This window comes from Dendrobates tinctorius, unplaced genomic scaffold (assembly GCF_039654945.1).
Source record: "Dendrobates tinctorius isolate UK_male_01 unplaced genomic scaffold, ASM3965494v1 ptg000003l, whole genome shotgun sequence".
NCBI lineage: Eukaryota > Metazoa > Chordata > Amphibia > Anura > Dendrobatidae > Dendrobates > Dendrobates tinctorius.
In genome coordinates, this window is record NW_027361671.1 from 29551992 (window position 1) to 29572263 (window position 20272).

Sequence of the window (20272 nt, forward strand, 5' to 3'; positions counted from 1 at the left end):
TGCAAAAATAGTTATTTTTTTATATAAAATTGTTTTCATTGCATAAAAGCGCCAAAACATAAAAAAAAGGCCTAAATGAGGTATCACTGTAACTGTACTGACCCAAAGAATAAAACTGCATTATCAATTTTACCGCACGCGGAACGGTGTAAACGCACCCCCTATAGAAATTCATGAAACGCTGGTTTTTGTTCATTCTGCGTCCCAAAAATCGGAACAAAAAGCGATCAAAAGATGTCACATGCCCGAAAATGATACCAATAAAAACGTCAACTCGTCCCGCAAAAAATAAGACCTCACATGACTCGGTGGGTCAAAATATGGAAAAATTATAGCTCTCAATATGTGGTGATGTAAAAACTATTTTTACAATAAAAAGTGTCTTTTAGCGTGTGACAGGTGCCAAAAATAAAAACCGCCATAAATAGTAAATCAAACCCCCTGTTATCACCCCCTTAGTTAGGGAAAAATAATAAAATTAAAAGAAAATGTATTTATTTCCATTTTCCCATTAGGGCTAGGGTTAGGGCTAGGGTTAGAGATAGGGTTAGGGCTAGGGCTAGAGTTAGGGCTGAGATTAGGGTTAGGGGTGTGTTGGGGTTAGGGTTGGAGTTATAATTGGGGGGTTTCCACTGTTTGGACACATCAGGTGCTCTCCAAATGCAACATGGCGTCTGATCTCCATTCCAGCCAATTCTGCGTTGAAAAAGTCAAATGGTGCTCCTTCCCTTCCAAGCTCTGCCATGCGCCCAAACAGTGTTTTACCCCCACATATAGGGTATCAGCGTACCCAGGACAAATTGGACAACAACTTTTGGGGTCCAATTTCTCCTGGTACCCTTGGGAAAATAAAAAAATTGGTGACTAAAAGATCATGTTTGTGGAAAAAATACGATTTTTTTATTTTCATGCCCGGGCATTATAAACTTCTGTGAAGCCCTTGGGGGTTCAAAGTGCTCACCACACATCTAGATAAGTTCCTTAGAGGGTCTATTTTCCAAAATGGGGTAATTTGTGGGGGGTTTCCACTGTTTAGGTACATCAGGGGCTCTCCAAAAGCAACATGACACCCGCAGACCATTCCATCAAAGTCTGCATTCCAAAACGTTACTACTTCCCTTCCAAGCCCTGACATGTGCCCATACAGTAGTTTTCTCCCACATATGGGGTATCAGCGTACTCAGGACAAAATGGACAACAACTTTTGGGGTCCAATTTCTCCTGTTACCCTTGGGAAAATAAAAAAATTGGTGACTAAAAGATCATGTTTGTGGAAAAAAATATGATTTTTTTAATTGTACGGCTGTACGTTATAAACTTCTGTGAAGCCCTTGGGGGTTCAAAGTTCTCACCACACATCTAGATAAGTTCCTTGAGGGGTCTAGTTTCCAAAATGGTGTCACTTGTGGGGGGTTTCCACTGTTTTGGTACATCAGGGGTTTTCCAATCGCGACATGGTGTCCGATCTCAATTCCAGCCAAAAAAGTCAAATGGCGCTGCTTCCCTTCTGAGCTCTGCCATGCGCCCAAATAGTCGTTTACACCCACATATGGGGTATCAGCGTACTCAGGACAAATTGCAAAATAACTTTTAGGGTCCTGCTACCCTTGGGAAAATAAGAATCGGGGGTGAAGAGATCATTTTTGTGGAAAAAATATGATTTTTTAATAGTACCGCTGTACGTTATAAACTTCTGTGAAGCCCTTGTGGGTTCAAAGTTCTCACCACATATCTAGATAAGTTCCTTGGGGGGGTCTAGCTTCCAAAATTGGTTCACTTGGGGGGGTTTCCACTGTTTAGGTACATAAGGGGCTCTCCAAACGTGACATGGCGTCCGATCTGAATTCCAGCCAATTTTGCATTGAAAAAGTCAAACGGCGCTCCTTCCATTCTGAGCTCTGCCATGCACCGAAACAGTGGTTCCCCACCACATATCAGGTATCAGCGTACTCAGGACAAATTGCACAATAACTTTTCCAGTCCAATTTCTCCTGTTACCCTTGGTAAAATAAAAAAAATTGAACCTGAGGTATTTTTTTTGTGAAAAAAAGTTAAATGTTCATTTTTTTTAAAAAAAATATTCAAAAAAATTCCTGTGACGCACCTGAAGGGTTAATAAACTTCTTGAATGTGGTTTTGAGCACCTTAAGGGGTGCAGTTTTTAGAATGGTGTCACTTTTGGGTATTTTCTATCATATAGACCCCTCAAAGTGGCTTCAAATGTGATGTGGTCCATAAAAATAAAATGGTGTTGCAAAAATGAGAAATCGCTGGTCAACTTTTAACCCTTATAACTTCCTAACAAAAAAAAATTTTGGTTGCAAAATTGTGCTGATGTAAAGCAAACATGTGGGAAATGTTATTTATTAAGTTTTTTGTGTGCTGTATCTCTATGATTTAAGGGCATAAAAATTCAAAGTTGGAAAATTGCAAAATTTTAAAAATTTTCGCCAAATTTCCATTTTTTTCACAAATAAACGCACGTTATTTGAATGAAATTTTACCACTAACATGAAGTAAAATATGTCACGAGAAAACAATGTCACAATCACCGGCATCCATTGAAGCGTTTCAGAGTTATTACCTCATAAAGGGACAGTGGTCAGAATTGTAAAAATTGGCCCGGGAGTTAACTTGCAAACCACCCTTGGTAGTGAAGGGGTTAAAGGAAAATAATTCACCGAGCCCAGATGGGTTACCTAATGAATATTATAAGATATTCAGTCAACATCTCTCATCTCCATTAATTTTCATGTTCAACCATGCAGTCAAGGAGACTTCTTTTCCCAAAGAATCTCTCTAAGCCACTATAGTCATTATGCCAAAACAAGGCAGCAATCCCTCATCAGTATCAAGCTATAGACCTATCTCTGTGCTAAATTCAGATATAAAGATCTATGCTAAAGCGATTGCCCAGAGACTGCTAAAAGTTCTCCCAGGACTTTCAGACCAGGTTGGCTTTGTTAAGGAAAGGCAGGCTTCGGAAGGAACAAGAAGAATTTTGAATTTGCTATCATTCATAGAGGAGAGAAGAACCCCCTCAATTCTATTATCACTGGATGCTGAAAAGGAGTCTGACCGTATAAACTGGAACTACACATTTGCCACCCAGGAAAAATTTGGTTTTAAAGTGCATATTTTAAGAGCCATCTCTGCTTTATACTCCTTCCCATTGGCAAAAGTATCTGTTAGCAGTAGTTTCTCAAATCACTTCTCCATACTATCTAACGGTACTCAGCAAGGGTGCCCTTTATCCCCATTACGCTTTACCTTGATAATGGAGCCTTTCGCTGAATCTAGTAGGTCTAATCATTTAATAAGAGGTATTGTTGCAAATTCTAGACAGCATAAAAGAGGACTTTGCGGATGATACACTAATTACACTTTCTGAACCTATAAATTCATGATGAGCAGTTTCCTCAGTGATTAAGTCAATTTCCTTGGTTTCTCATTATAAAACTAATAAAAAGAAAAAAAAAATACTGGGCTTTTCATAGATTCCAGCCTAAGGAAATAGCTGAAAAAGGAATTTCCTTACTCATGGGATAAATTTTGTATTCATTATTTGGGGATAAAAATTGCTAATCCAAGCTACAAAATCTTAGATGGAAATCTACGCAATATTCACAAATCCACACAAGATGACCTTGACAACTTTGATGAATCTGATACACCTTGGTTATGCAGGATTATTCTTTTTAAGATGATGATACTTCCTAAGTTTCAATACATATTTCGTACTATCCCCATCCAAATCCCTGACCATTTGATTAATAAACTGCATAAACAATTATCCAATTTTATATGGCAACTTAAACCCATAAGGATGTCAAACTTTTCGCTTTTTAAACATAAGAAAAGTGGTGGAATTGGCCTAATATCTATGCCTACCATGCTTCTAATATCATTCTTTAAAGTTGATACTGGTTCCTTGAATACGGCAAACCTGGTTGCACGGAACTTGAAAAAGCTTCTAATAATAATTCCTCTTTATCATCATTGAAAATATCTCATTTATTGGATCAATATCTTCCTTTACCTAATCACTCTTTGGTGAAATCTACTACCTCACTTTGGAAAAAGCTACAGTGCCTTGTGAAAGTATTCGGCCCTCTGGAACTTTTCAACCTTTTCCCACATATCATGCTTCAAACATAAAGATACCAAATGCAAATTTTTGGTGAAGAATCAACAACAAGTGGAACACAATTGTGAAGTTGAACGAAATTTATTGGTTATTTTAAACGTTTGTAGAAATTCAAAAACTGAAAAGTGCGGCGTGCAATATTATTCGGCCCCTTTATTTTCAGTGCAGCAAACTCACTCCAGAAGTTCATTGTGGATCTCTGAATGATCCAATGTTGTCCTAAATGACAAATGATGATAAATATAATCCACCTGTGTGTAATCAAGTCTCCCTATAAATGTACCTCCTCTGTGATAGTCTCAGGGTTCTGTTTGAAGCACAGAGAGCATCATGAAGACCAAGGAACACAACAGGCAGGTCCGTGATACTGTTGTGGAGAAGTTTAAAGCCGGATTTGGGTACAAAATGATTTTGAAAACTTTAAAGATCCCAAGGAGCACAGTGCAAGCGATCATATTGAAATGGAAGGATTATCATACCACTGCAAATATACCAAGACCAGGCCATCCCTCTAAACTTTCATCTCAAACAAGGAGAAGACTGATCAGAGATGCATCCAGGAGGCCCATGATCACTCTGGATGAACTGCAGAGATCTACAACTAAGGTCAGTGTTAACACAGCTGGTCAGGTGAGGAAAATCTCCGGGAGTGAACCCTCTGGACCGTGGCACCGAGGGGCCCCGGGAGATCTGCCAGGTGGAGCCGACCCCTATACAGGGATCGTTAGGAGCAGGCCCAGGTGTTCGGGTACCACGATAGCCGGTACCGTGAGGGGCGGCTCAGAACGGACTGGAGTAAGAGCACGAGACTGTAGAAGGTAGGACCAGAGTAGGATTGCAGGGCCAGACCACGGATAGCAGGACAAAGCAGAATCACTTGGAGACAGGAATGGAGTAGGACTGCCGGACTGGAGCATAGACAGCAGGACGGAGCAGGAACACGGGAGGCAGGACTGGAGTAGGACTGCGGGACTGGAGCATAGACAGCAGGACGGAGCAGGAACACGGGAGGCAGGACTAAAGTAGGACTGCAGGACTGGAGCATTGACAGCAGGAACCACGGAATACAGGACTGCAAGACTACAGCAAGAACCATGGAATACCGGACTGCGGGAGACCAGAGAGTATACAAGGAAGCAGGGCCAAGTCTGCTAGCAAACACAACGATCAGGTGCCTCCCTCAAAGGGGGACGGCCAGATATGCCCCTGTCTGGTCTGCCATTGCTCCGACGGTGCTTCCGGGTCAGGGCATGGCCAGAGCACAAGTGACAGGAGGGAGGCACGGCCGCGGCCTACGGCGCATGCCCATTGCATGCAGAGACGCCATTGGCCGCAGACCTGTCAAAGGGGACCGCCGCGGCTGTCAGGTGGCGGGGGACTGCGGCACGGGAGCGGAGGCTGGATGAGTATACAGTGGCTGCATGACAGACAGTCTGTCCATAGGACAACAATCAGTCGTACACTGCACAAATCTGGCCTTTATGGAAGAGTGGCAAGAAGAATGCCATTTCTCAAAGATATCCATAAAAAGTGTCATGTAAAGTTTGCAACAAGCCACCTGGGAGACACACTAAACATGTGGAAGAAGGTGCCCTGGTCAGATGAAACCAAAATCGATCTTTTTGGCAACAATGCCAAACGATATGTTTGGCGTAAAGGCAACACAGCTCATCACCCTGAACATACCATCCCAACTGTCAAACATGGTGGCAGCATCATGGTTTGGGCCTGCTTTTCTTCAGCAGGGACAGGGAAGATGGTTAAAATTGATGGGAATATGGATTAAGCCAAATGCAGGACCATTCTTGAAGAAAACCTGTTGGAGTTTGCAAAAGACCTGAGACTGGGATGGAGATTTGTCTTCCAATAAGACAATGATCCCAAACATAAAGCAAAATCTACAATGGAATGGTTCACAAATAAATGTATCCAGGTGTTAGAATGGCCAAGTCAAAGTCCAGACCTGAATCCAATCGAGAATCTGTGGAAAGAATTGAAAACTGCTGTTCACAAACGATCTCCATCAAACCTCACTGAGCTTGATCTGTTTGCCAAGGAAGAATGGGCAATAATTTCAGTCTCTCGATGTACAAAACTGATAGAGACATACCCCAAGCGACTTGCAGCTGTAATCGCAGCAAAAGGTGGCGCAACAAAGTATTAAGTTAAAGGGGCCGAATAATATTGCACACCCCAGTTTTCAGTTTTTGAATTTCCACAAAAATTTAAAATAGCCAATAACTTTCGTTCAACTTCACAATTGTGTCCCACTTTTTGTTGACTCTTCACCAAAAATTTACATTTGGTATCGTTATGTTTGAAGCATGATAATGTGGGAAAAGGTTGAAAAGTTCCAGGGGGCTGAATACTTTTGCAAGGCAGTGTATATAGTATCTCAAAAATGAATAAATGTAACATTGATCCCAACAAACCAAATTTTCCATGTAAAAAATGGGAAAAGTTTGGCATTATAGACTGTTCTTCATTAAAAAGGGGCCTAAATTAGACTCGATTATAAACTTTCAGTCATTAAAAATCCTATGCAATCTTCCTGACAAAGAATTCCATCATTTTCTAGAGTTAAGGAAATGTATTAGAAAATTAGAAATAAATTCTTTTTACTTTCGACCCTTTCAAGAGAAATTATTACTCTTTTAGAGAATCCTATGAATAACTCTATGAATTTGGAATATGAAGAATATCTATTCAATTTTTAAATCTGATGTCTCTTTTGAAAAACTGAATTATTTGTGGAGATAGGAAAAAGATCTAAATAATAATTTCCTCCTTGATAAATGGGAAAAAGTGGTGGAACTAGTGTACAAATCTTCTATTAGCACAAACTTGCATGAAAATTATTTTAAAATTTTATCCAGGTGGTTCAACACTCTCGCTAGACTTAAAAATGCATTTCCCGATCAATATGATTTATGCCGGAGGAATTGTGGTCAAAGAGGTAATCTTCTTCACATTTTCTGGGAATGTCCCAAACTTTCGATACTTAGGGAAAATGTGTCTTTACTTTATTATTAATAAAAGTTTCCCGTCAAAATTTTTCCCCAATTGGCTCTCCATTTTCTGGAAGCTGATGACCTCCCTCAAAACATTAGATAAGTTCCTTTACATATTTTTTCTGTCATAAAAACTTGTATTGCATCAAAGTGGAGATCGATGGATATTCCCTCTATTTCTACCATAATTGATATTATGTTCTCTCATATCTCCTTTGAAATGTCCTTAGCTTTAAGGAATAACTCTCTACCTAAATATAATTCCCAATGGTCCTCTTGGAACGTAATTTTTCTCCAAGCAAGAAAAGCCTCTTTTTTTGATGTCTTATTACTTTGCCAGAATCCTTTAATGTATACTTTATTTTCTGTTGTTTTTGCACTTGGTATGTTAATTGTTGTGGTGCGACTATGTTAAGATTATCTTAATTTCCCTTCATTTTCCATCACTCCTCGTCCTCCCTAACCCCTTTCCTCTTTTCCTTTGTTTGTTTGCCTTCCTTTCCCTTAATTGCTTTCCTAATGCATTATCCCCTATTCCAAGGGTCCCCAACCTGTAGCTTGGGAGCCGCATGTGGCTCACGGTCCCATGAATTGTGGCTCGCAGCTGTCTGCCAGCTTGGTGCATTAGCTCCAGGTCTAGCAAACCAGTATGAAAAAGACATCTCAAAATAGTGAATTTTGCAATTAGACCTGCACAGAAGAGCAGGTCTGAATGCACATATACTGGTCTTAAGGCTTTAGAGATAACTTAAGTATGGTACACTGGAGACAGCAGGATGTGAGTGTGGTGGGAGTGCTTGATGGGAGAATACTTAATTGGGGTACTATGGGAACCCCTGAATCTTGGTGTTCTACTTGAAAGTGATTTCTGTGGAAAAGCCTTGGCTATTATACCTGTAATGGAGGGATGTGTTTGCCTCTACTGTGAACCCCTCACAGCGGGAGTTAGATGTAGCTTGTGACCCTTTCTCAGAGCTGAATGTGGCTCTCAAGGTCAGAAAGGTTAGGGACGACTGCCCTATACTGTAAAAATCCCCTAATTAAAAGAATTTTGAGAAAGGTTTGGTTTCTCTCAATAGAAGAAAATTGAGAGAAGCCGATAGAATCGTCACATGACCACCTGCTCGAATCTGTGATAATGGGGCCATTGTTACTGTAGATGGGGGGACTCAGGGGACGTTATTCAATGTTAATTGGGCACTTAAACATTATTGTTATAGGAGCACTCAGTATTGTGACCATCAAAGCTGTTTATGGGGTATTATTACTTTTTAGGGACAAAATGTGGAGGGCACTAGCACAGGGCATTAATATTTTTAGGAGGGAATTTTACTATCTATAGGGCAGAAAGGTGGCATTATTACTATGTCAGGAGCACAGTGGTGGCAGTATTATGTGGGAAGGTAAGGGGAGCCATTATTGTACCACACAGCAGGTGCTGTAGAGCACATAAGGCAGCAGTGGCTTAGTATTGGGGTATCAGCGTAAAGAGTAGTTTGTATAGGTTGAGCGTAGATGTGGATGGTGCAGGAAATGTTTGTTGGTTGTTGGTGTAATCTCTGCAGATGAGTCCTGGCTAGAGAAGTTGCCATGTTGGTCTGGGCCGGATGGAAAAGATGGGGAAAGTGAACGACTACATCAGGAAGAACATCCTCTGTAAGTCACCAGCTATAACTGTGTTGTGATCTCTTATATGGTCTGCAGGACTTGTATCTACCACTATATGATCACCATATAATATAAGTGTTCGCTTTTGTATATAGATTTATTTTCAATCACAGTGCGGTCATCTGCTGATGTTCCCCTATATCCACAATTAGGGTGCACCACGTAGCTGTAGTCAGGATTACCTGGTTATCAGCCTACTCAGATTTTTCACCCCCCTTTCCTAAGCGGAGACCCCAGCTACGTCTCTGGCTAGAGAAGATAGTAAAAGTGATGTTCTATCTCGACCAAGAGCCAACCAAGAAGAGTTGAAGTTGTGTCTGGTATCTGTGGGAAAGATGCTACTCCATTGGGCCTTATCATCTACATCTGACTGTAAATACTGTCACTTGCCAAGTAAAAGTTTAATTTTTATTTTGGAATCCATGCCCCTGGAGTTACGGTATATACTCGAGCATAAGCCAAATTTTTCAGCACTTTTTTGTGCTGAAAACGCCCCCTCGGCTTATACTCAAGTGAGGGTCCAGAAGTTGAAGGGGGAGCTGCAGCGGTGGAGCAGCGGGTCACAGGAGGGAGGAGCCAGCTGCTGTTTCTAACTCCCGTGCCCACTGCTAAAGAGAAATGAATATTCACTGCACTTTTAGTATGTTGATGTTTTCTGTTATAAACAATGATGCTGCAGTAATATAGTTTTGCCACTAGAGGTCACCTTTGAGTAACAAAGAGAAAACTCTGGAAGCAGGAAGTTGAAAGTCAGATTTTTCTCAGGAAGATGGAGAGAAGGAGCGCTATCAGAGAGATTCAGAAGAATCCAGAGCCTGAATTGATCCGAATTGAACAAGTGTGATCCAGAGGAAGCAGCTCCTGTGAGTAAACTGTGGTCGGTCACTGACTGTTTAGTTAGTTAGGGAGAGATAGATAGGAATCAGCAAGAACACTCCTGCTACTAAGATTGCATATTGACTGATAGAGACTGTGTGAATTCCTGTATATCAAGATTCTGGCCGTAAAATATTACTGGGACTGAATGGAATCTTCCTCTGTATTGGTATCAGAGAACTTGGTGACCTAGAAAGCTGATTGAATTAGGTGGCTGGACGTCAGGATAACAAGTTCAGTTGTTTACTGTTAAGTGCAGTATATTCTGTCAGAGCGTCAGCTCTGAATGTTCACAAATAAGACAGTGCACTGTGTACGCATTGTGCTGGTTTAACACCTTAACGACCGCCGATACGCCTTTTAACGGTGGTAGTTAAGGATACTTAAACCACAGCGCTGTTAATTAACGGCGCTGTGGAAAAAGTAAATAGCACCCCCCAACAACTCAGATGATAAAAATTCTGCCACCTCCTCACTAGGCTTTCGTTCCCATGTAAAGGAATACCGTATATACTCGTGTATAAGCCGACCCGTGTATAAGCCGACCCCCCTAATTTTGTCACAAAAAAGTGGGAAAACTTATTGACTCACGTATAAGCCTAGGGTGGAAAATGTCGAAGCTACTGGTAAATTTAAAAAATAAAAATAGATACGAATAAATGTAAACACAGTGATGAGTGGCCCCTTATAATGCTGCACAGTGATTGGTGGCCCCTTATAATGCTGCACAGTGATTGTTGGCCCCTTATAATGCTGCACAGTGATTGGTGGCCCCTTATAATGCTGCACAGTGATTGATGGCCCTTTATAATGCTGCACAGTGATTGGTGGCCCCTTATAATGCTGCACAGTGATGAGTGGCCCCTTATAATGCTGCACAACTGCTGAGTGGCCCCTTATAATGCTGCACAGTGATGAGTGGCCCCTTATAATGCTGCACAGTGATGAGTGGCCCCTTATAATGCTGCACAGTGATGAGTGGCCCCTTATAATGCTGCACAGTGATGAGTGGCCCCTTATAATGCTGCACAGTGATGAGTGGCCCCTTATAATGCTGCACAGTGATGAGTGGCCCCTTATAATGCTGCACAGTGATTGGTGGCCCTTTATAATGCTGCACAGTGATGAGTGGCCCCTTATAATGCTGCACAGTGATGAGTGGCCCCTTATAATGCTGCTGCCTCTGCCTCAATTAAAAAAAAAACAAAAAAACTACATACTCACCTCGTCGCTGCTGCTGCTGCTCATCAGCATTGCCGACTCTGCAGTGACTGTTCAGGCAGAGGGCGCCTGCTAACTATGTCATGGCGCCCTCTGACCTGAAAGTCACTGCCAGAGGAAGCAAGACAGCAGAGCGACGCGCAGCGGTGGGACGGGGGACAGGTGAATATGGCTCCCTCTGTTATACTCACCTCTCCTAGCATGTATCTGCAGCCCCCCGTGCTTGTTCCATGTTCAACGTGCTGTTCTTCCTGCTTTCTGCGGCGTGCTGTTCTTCCTGCTTTCTGCGGTCACGTGGTACCACTCAGACTCATGAATATGCGCATATTCATGAGTCTAATGAGCGGTACCACGTGACCGCTTAAAGCAGGAAGAACAGTGCGCCGAACATGGAACAAGCACAGGGGGCTGCAGAGACATGCCAGGAGAGGTGAGTATGATCTCCTACACCCCCCGCTCCCCCTCTCTAGCTGACCCCCCAGTATATGACTCGCGTATAAGCCGAGAGGGGGACTTTCAGCCCAAAAAAATGGGCTGAAAAATCTCGGCTTATACGCGAGTATATACGGTATATTACGAAGGCAGGTTTACCAAGGCTGATCTCCAGTGACATCTTGATGCTGGAGGAACCCATAACAGAAGAAGAAGTGCGCTCGTCTATTTCTGCCTCTAAAACGGGTAAGGCACCAGGTCCTGACGGTTTCCCGGCCCTTTACTACAAAAAATTCAGAGATTTACTAATCCCGGGAATGTTAGCCTCCTTTAATTCAATGTCTAAAAATAACCCCCCACATCCAGATTCTCTGAGAGCCCATATTGCGGTGATACATAAAGAAGGGAAAGACCAGACCCAGTGTGCTAGCTTCCGCCCCATTTCCCTGTTAAATGTTGATGTAAACCTCTTTGCCAAGATCCTTGCATCTAGACTTGCTCCCCTTCTCTCGGGATTCGTTCACCTGGACCAAGCTGGATTTATGCCAGGCCGAGAGGCCAAAGATAATACTATTAAGTCTATTAACTTAATTCATCATGCTAAATCCCGGAATGTCCCAGCAATCCTCTTATCCATTGATGCCGAGAAGGCATTTGATAGGGTCAACGATGCACTTTCAGATCCGTTTTATATTTATAATGGCATACGACAGGGATGCCCTCTGTCCCTCCTCATTTTCATCCTCACCCTTGAACCCTTTCTTAGACATGTTAGAGTCAACCCCAATATCTCAGGTATTCATGTACTTCAAAACACTTATAAAGTAGCAGCCTACGCTGATGACCTTGCTTTCTTCGTTACCTCACCTAAGATCTCCCTGCCTAATCTAATGAATGAATTCAGAACATATGCCCAATTGCCTAATTTAAAGATTAATTTTTCAAAATCCGAGGCACTTAACATTAATTCTTCCCCAGAAATTGTAAGATCTTTACAGAAGTCCTTCAGTTTCAAATGGGCTACCCAACACCTGAAATATTTAGGAGTAAGACTATCTGCAGACATCAATTTTCTATATCGATGGAACTTCCCTAGCCTTTAAACATCTATTCAAGCAGACTGTGATAGGTGGTCCAAGATATCCTTCACCTGGTTTGGCAGATGCCAAATTTTTAAGATGAGCACACTCGAGATGGAGGCCTTACGCAATCTTGAAGATCTACTTGAGGAACAGGCAGCACCTCAGACAAGTAGGTTTCCTGTTGCATTATTGCCCAGATCAGCCAAGTTCCCTCCCTTGTCTCTAAGCCCAGCAATTGAGATCTTTACTAAACTTGTTATGGATGATTTCAAGAAATTATCCACCAAAAAGAGATCTGACAATCTAACTTTTAAACAACGTCAGGCAATCCAACAGTTGCAGGCGCTTCCTGACGTTGTTTTCAAACCGGCAGACAAGGGAAGGAACATCGTTATCTGGCCTTGTGAAATGTACGAACGAGAAGCCCGCCGGCAACTCAGGGATTCAAATACTTATATTAAATTAATATCGAATCCTATGGCCTCCTTCTCGATTGAGCTCCAAAAGATTTTATATAGGGCTTATGGATCTAACATTATTTCTAAAAAGGTCCTGGATGGCCTAGTCATTCTTAACCCTAAGGTGCCAACGTTTCACCTTTTACCTAAAATCCACAAGGATGCCCTCAACCCCCCAGGGCGCCCTATCGTGTCAGGAATTGGTGGCCTATGCGACGTGGTTTGTAAATTTATTGATTTCTATTTGAAACCCATTGTAGAAACCCTGCCATCTTATGTCCGTGATACGACGGACGTCCTGGCGCGGGTTGACGGCATCCTTGTGGAACATGAGGCCATCTTTGTTGTTGCAGACGTGGAGTCACTATATACTTGCATCGATCATGCCCATGGTCTGGATGCCGTGCGCCTCTTCTTGGGGGCCTCCGACCTGGATGGCCCTTTGTGTGAGCTAATCCTCGAGCTGCTGCACTACGTTCTGTCCCACAACTTTTTTGTTTTCAAAGATGTTTTTTACCTTCAGAGGCGGGGCACGGCCATGGGCGCGGCCTGCGCGCCCGCGTACGCAAATCTTTTCCTGGGTTCCTGGGAGAGATTCATTTTTGGCGACGCGGGCGCGCCTGCCGCCTCCCATGTGCTGTGCTGGCTCCGTTATATCGATGACATCTTGATGTTGTGGGACGGGACGGTGCGGCAGCTCGGGGATTTCATGAATCAACTTAACCGTAATCCCCTTAACATTCGGCTAACTTATCACCATAGTGATACTAAGGTGAACTTCCTGGACATCTCTTTGGAGGTTGATCCCCTACGTCGGGTTAGGACGGATGTGTTCAGGAAGCCCACTTCGGTTAATTCTTTGATTCATGCGGATTCTGCACACCATCCGGCCACCATTAGGGCTGTCCCGGTCGGACAGTTCCTAAGAATGAGGCGCATTTGTTCCTCCGATACTCTCTTTGAGGCCCAGGCCGCTGACCTTAAACAACGTTTTCGGGCCCGGGGTTACAGCGGTAGGTGCATCAGACATGGGTATGACCGGGCAAGGAGCACTCCACGTAATACTCTACTGCACTCCAAGAAGGGCAAACGTAATATTGAATCTGACGGTCCCATTCGATTTATTACCACCTTTAATCATCAGTGGACAAATATGCGTCAGATCCTTATTAAACATTGGGGTATCTTGAAGGCTGATCCTGTTATTGAGTCCACTGTGGGTGACCTTCCTGCCATGACGTCTCGACGCTCCAAAAATTTGGGAGATCTATTGGTTAAGAGTCACTATGTCCCCACCATTCGTAACGTTTTTGGCTCCCGTGGCCCCACTCCAGGTTTTGTGCCTTGTGGACACTGCCTCGCATGCGCCAATGTCCAACGGAGTACTAATTTTACTACTTCGGATGGCGTACGCACCTTTGATATTCGCCAGCGTATATCCTGTGGCAGCACTAATGTTGTTTATTATGCTACCTGTGGCTGCCCCAGGATATACGTTGGCATGACTACAAGAGAACTTCGCGTAAGAGTGCGTGAACACGTCCGGGACATTGGCGCTGCAAAAGCAGTTCTGGACCCCTCGGAACTTAAAACAATCCCTCGCCACTTTAAAAGTCATCACAATTGTGATGCTGCGTCTCTTAAAATACGTGGCATTGATATTCTTCATCTGGGGATTAGAGGGGGTAATAATAAGAAGATCCTGGCCCAGATGGAGACTCGCTGGATTGTTTTATTAGATACCATGGCCCCTAGGGGCTTAAATGAACATCTTAGCTTTGCCCCCTTTCTATGAGATCTTCTGTGAAAATTGTTCCCTGATTTAGGATTGGCCTCCATCTTTTGTTGGTTCCATTATTGCCAGTTGTCCTTGTTTTTAATTATGTTTTTTATTTTTTATTTTAATTTCTTTCTTTTTTTCCTATTTTTCTTATCTCTGTGTGATTATAGGACCTCTTTTCTCTGCCGTGACGTACTCAGGATTTCTATATCCGAAATGGCTGCAGGAATTTAGAATCAGACCGCAATTACGGATTCACTATGATATGATTTCCATCTATACTGCAGCTTAATTTATGTAATCTGTGACTTTATATACTGCGTTGCGTCACTTGCTCATTTATCCATCTATGATGCATATGTTTATGTTGTCTCGTGGGTGATTTTTGTTTGTTTTCATTCGTTATGTAAGTTCCTTTGTGGTCTGTATTATTACTTATTCCGATTTATCTGCAGTTGTTTTCTTTATATTATGGTTTAAATCTCTTGCTTTTCCCCCTTTCTATTATTGTTATTTCAATATCATTGCTTTGGGGGATGCATTTAAATTTATATGCACTAGGCACTTTACGGCTACAACTGCACTTTGTTACCATGATCCGTTGTGACCTTTTGGGTGAGCCAAGGCGGATGCGCGCGTCCGCGGTGGTGTGCGCCTGTGTGCTCTGGCTGCAGGGCGTCTCTATGCCTCCATGCACACCGGGATAAATTTATCCCGTCTGTGCTTGTGATGGCATGACGCCCGGGCCCTGCAGAGGGCCTGGCGCGCACACCGCGCACGCGCCACTACAAACCGCTCCCATTGGCCAATTCACCCCACGTGACACATCACATGAGCTACTTTAAGGTCCTATTCCTCACCACTTACCATCCCCTTGAGAAAGCGGCATCAGTGCTTGCGAAACGCGCGTCGGGGGCGGACATCTGGCTGTGGGGCCCTCTTCCTGACATCCATTCACCTTGGTAAGCTGCATTGTCTTCATTTCTTTGGGGTCACTTGACCGGAGCGCTTACAAATACAGGATTATACTGTCAGACGGGTGCCCCTTTGTTTGCCTGCATGTTCCTTGGTGCACTATGACTATTTTGCTATACCTTTTATGTATTTTTGTATGTACAATAAACATTCACATTTATTTATTTCTTTTGTTTCCACCGTGTACTCCTGTTTCTCTGGTATATTAAAACACTTATAAAGTAGCAGCCTACGCTGATGACCTTGCTTTCTTCGTTACCTCACCTAAGATCTCCCTGCCTAATCTAATGAATGAATTCAGAACATATGCCCAATTGCCTAATTTAAAGATTAATTTTTCAAAATCCGAGGCACTTAACATTAATTCTTCCCCAGAAATTGTAAGATCTTTACAGAAGTCCTTCAGTTTCAAATGGGCTACCCAACACCTGAAATATTTAGGAGTAAGACTATCTGCAGACATCAATTTTCTATATCGATGGAATTTCCCTAGCCTTTAAACATCTATTCAAGCAGACTGTGATAGGTGGTCCAAGATATCCTTCACCTGGTTTGGCAGATGCCAAATTTTTAAGATGAACATATTACCGAGGGTCCTGTATATTCTACAGGCTCTCCCCATCAATATCCCTGATAACTTTTTTTTAGAAAATTAGGGTCCATTCAAGTATCGTTTATACGGGGGAAAAAAATCTGCTAGACTAAAGAGGAAGGTTCACTGCAGGCCCAAGAGGTTGGGGGGAGTGGGGCTTCCGGGCCTAAAAATGTGTCACTTGGCAGGCCACCTAGCTAGAATGATAGACTGGTGCAGAAATGGTCACCATAAGGTATGGGTTCAAATAGAACAAAGTTTTTGGCCGACCCCATTGAAGACCCTCCAATGGATTTTACTTTTGGCCCCAGAGCTAATCAAATCCCATCCGACTATTGAATCCACTTTAAAATACTGCAATACAGCACTAGTCCGTTTACATTTACTCCTAGAGGCTTCTCCTCTCACTCCGGTGTTGAGTCATCCTAAATTTGTCTCTAGCCACTCGGACTCCATTTTTCATCTGTGGATAGATACGAGGATGGATAGAGTAGAAAACTGGGGAGAGGGAGCCTCCTGGCCTTCTCTGAGTGACCTTACCACCAAAACAGATCCAATACCCCTGGGCAGTTGGAGGTGTTTGCAACTTACCCACTTTTTCAGCAGCCTTCCCCCTAAAAGTTCATTTAGACGACCCAAAACCCAATTTGAGCTTCTATGTAATAGCCCGGGCCCAATCAGACACACCTTAGCTAAAACCTACTATATGTTGATGGACCCCCGGAGCCGGTCGCCCTCTTCTTTCCTTGTGCAGTGGGATAGAGATTTAAATATTTCTTTTACGGAAGATCAGAGAACTCGAATTTTTACCCTTGTACACTGTGCTTCGATTAGCTCTAGGTTCCAGGAGGCTGGCTATAAGATTTTTTCCAGATGGTACAGAGTGCCCACGAGGTTGCACACTATATTTCCAGAAATTGACCCCAACTGCTGGAGGTGTGGAAGGGCAGAGGGCACAATTTTTCATATTTTCTGGCATTGTGACGTATTGCAATCATTTTGGACGGGGGTGTGGGAAATTATTTGTCGGGTTAGGGGCTGTTTCAAAAAGTTGACTCCTGCTCTGATACTACTCCAACATAATGAAATCCCTCTCCGGATCTATAAATCCTCTTTATTGAAATTTTTGATCATGGCTGTGAGAGCTTGCATCCCGGTGAGATGGAAGAGTCTCGCTCCTCCAACCATAACTCAGTGGATCGCAAAAGTCAATGAAATTATGTATATGGAAGGACCTCACCTCATCCATACATGAATCATTCCCAAAGTTTTGGGCTACTTGGCTTGGATGGATGGATTTTCGAAGCTCTAGTGAGTATTTTGATCTAATGCTGGAGGCAAACCCCCCTGAGGTTAACTGAAAACATCAGGCTGAGTGGTGGACTTGGTCGGGTGGGTACTCCTTCCCTTACCCCCTTATGTTTTCCTTCCCTCCCCTTTTTTTTTTTTTGCCTCTCTTGGCTCCATTACTTATTTCCCCCCACCTCTACTACCGGGTCCCCGGTTGTTTATGACTCATGGACGATTGTCTTAGTCGAGAGTTAAGTTGTATTGCTTGTATTTGTCTACTTGTCTGATTTCAATTATTATGTTAACCTGGATTTCATTGTGAGTCTTTAAATAAAGAATTATAAAAAAAATAGCGCCCCCCCCAGAGTCAGATTTTCTCCGGGGCATCGGCTGCCGGGGGTAGCCGACACCCCAGAGAACATGATTCGGGTTGGTTTTTACCGACCCCGCTTTTGCGATCGCCGTTATTAACCGTATAACGGCGACCGCAAAAAAAGCCACGATTTTGCATTTAATTTCTCCTCTGATGTGAAATAGGGTCAATGATCCCTCCCGGCGGTCCTCGGTACCTTCCGGTGGTCCTCTGGTCCTCCTACCACCTCCGGTGGGCGCCGCCATCTTGGTCCGGGAAGAAAATGGGGGGCGCATGCGCAGTGCGCCCGCCGAATCTGCCCGTTTGCAGAACCATTGATACATTTAAAGTACATTTTGATTACTGTGATAAACACTATCACAGTGATCAAAATAAAAAAAATAGTAAATAACCCCCCCTTTATCACCTCCTTAGTTAGGAAAATATAATGAAATAAAGAAAATATAAATATTTTCATTTTTCCATTAGGGTTAGGGTTATAATTAGCGTTAGGGATATGCTTAGGGTTAGAATTAGGGTTAGGGTTAGAATTAGGGTTAGAATTAGGGTTAGTGTTGGAATTAGGGTTAGGTTTAGAATTAGGGTTAGGGTTGGAATTAGGGTTAGGATTGGGATTAGGGTTAGGATTAGGGTTTGGGTTGGAATTAGTGTTAGGTGTTATGATCGAGTCACCGTAGGAGGCAGACACAAAAATAGAAGCTAAGTCCAGAAAACCGGAGAAGTTGGCAACTATCAGATTGCAGACCCCTGAACCTATCAACACAACTAGCAGTAGCCGTGGGGGGTTCCTACGGTGCCCTAGACCCCTCGATCACAGCCGGAGAGCTAAATAGCCTAAAGACAGAAAAGGAAATCTAAACTGCCTCAGAGCAGACCCCAAAGTAAAAGGCAGCCCCCAACATATAATGACGGTGAAGCAAGATGAAAAAACACTCACACAGACAGAAAGATAGGCTGAGCAAACGATGGGGCCCAAACTCACTAAAATAGGACAGGATAGGAGAGCTGCTGTCTGCAATCTGCAAAAACCCTATGAAATACATAAGCCAACAGGCTGATATGGAAAAAGGCCCTGAAGCAGCTAGGCTTCAAAAACTATATCAGCGCTCAGGTATTTTCTGAAGACAGAGCTAAAGGAATTCAGTTTATCCCAGCAGGGAATGGCAGAAATCAGCAAAACAAAAGTCAAAGCACAAATGCAAAAGGCAGAGCAGAAAACTTAGCTTTAGGAGAGCAGGAATTCAGACTGGTATCCAAGGATCCCACAGAGAAATCACCCGCAGGGCAGAAGGGCGTCGACAGCCTTATATCCAGTCAGTGACTCCACTCAGCCAGTCATCATCATTAGTCTCAGATGTTTGATAATCAGGCTCACTACCTTTCTTAACCAGCAGAGGGAGTTCATCGGGCCTGAGTAGTGAAGGAGAAAATGAACTCACAACAGTTAGGGTTGGGATTAGGGTTAGGGGTGTGTTGGGGTTAGGGTTGGAGCTAGAATTGGGGGGTTTCCAGTATTTGCCAACTTTGAGGGTCTAATTTCTCCTGTTACCCTTGGGAAAATAAAAAAAATTGGGGGCTAAAAAATCACTTTTGTGGGAAAAAAAAAAGATTTTTTTATTTTCACGGCTCTGCGTTATAAACTTCTGTGAAGCACTTGGGGGTTCAAAGTGCTCACCACACATCTAGATAAGCTCCTTCAGGGGTCTAGTATCCAAAATGGGTTCACTTGTGGGGGATTTCTACTGTTTAGGCACATCAGGGGCTCTGCAAATGCAACATGACGCCGGTAGAACATTCCATCAAAGTCTGCATTCCAAAATGGTGCTCCTTCCCTTCTAAGCTCTCCCATGCGCCAAAACAGTGGTTCACCCCCACTTATGGGGTATCAGCGTACTCAGGACAAATTGCACAACAACTTTTGTGGTCCAATTTTTCCTGTTACCCTTGGGAAAATAAAAAATAGCTCGATAAAAAAAAATCATTTTGGAGGGAAAAAAATGATTTTTTATTTTCACTGCTCTGAGTTTATAAACTTCTGTGAAGCACTTGGGGCTTCAAAGTGCTCACCACACATCTAGATAAGTTTCTTAAGGGGTCTAGTTTCCAAAATGGTGTGACTTGTGGGGGGTTTTCAGTGTTTAGGCACATCAGGGGCTCTCCAAACCCAACATGGCGTCCGATCTAAATTCCAGCCAATTCTGCGTTGAAAAAGTCAAATGGCGCTCCTTCCCTTGCGGGCTCTGCCGTGCGCCTAAAAAGTGGTTCACCCCCACATATGGGGTATCGGCGTATTCAGGAGAAATTGCACAACACATTTTGCAGTTCATTTTCTCTTTTTACACTTGTGAAAATAAAAAATTGGTTCTG

At 43.1% G+C, this 20272-nt stretch overlaps 1 long non-coding RNA gene across 1 annotated transcript; it reads left to right on the forward strand.

Annotated features, from left to right (window-relative positions):
• Positions 1-9570: 9570 nt before the first annotated feature.
• Positions 9571-15814, forward strand: LOC141048136 (uncharacterized). The gene is made up of 2 exons (XR_012219975.1): positions 9571-9689; positions 14846-15814. It is a non-coding gene; the product is annotated as an uncharacterized lncRNA (long non-coding RNA).
• Positions 15815-20272: the final 4458 nt, after the last annotated feature.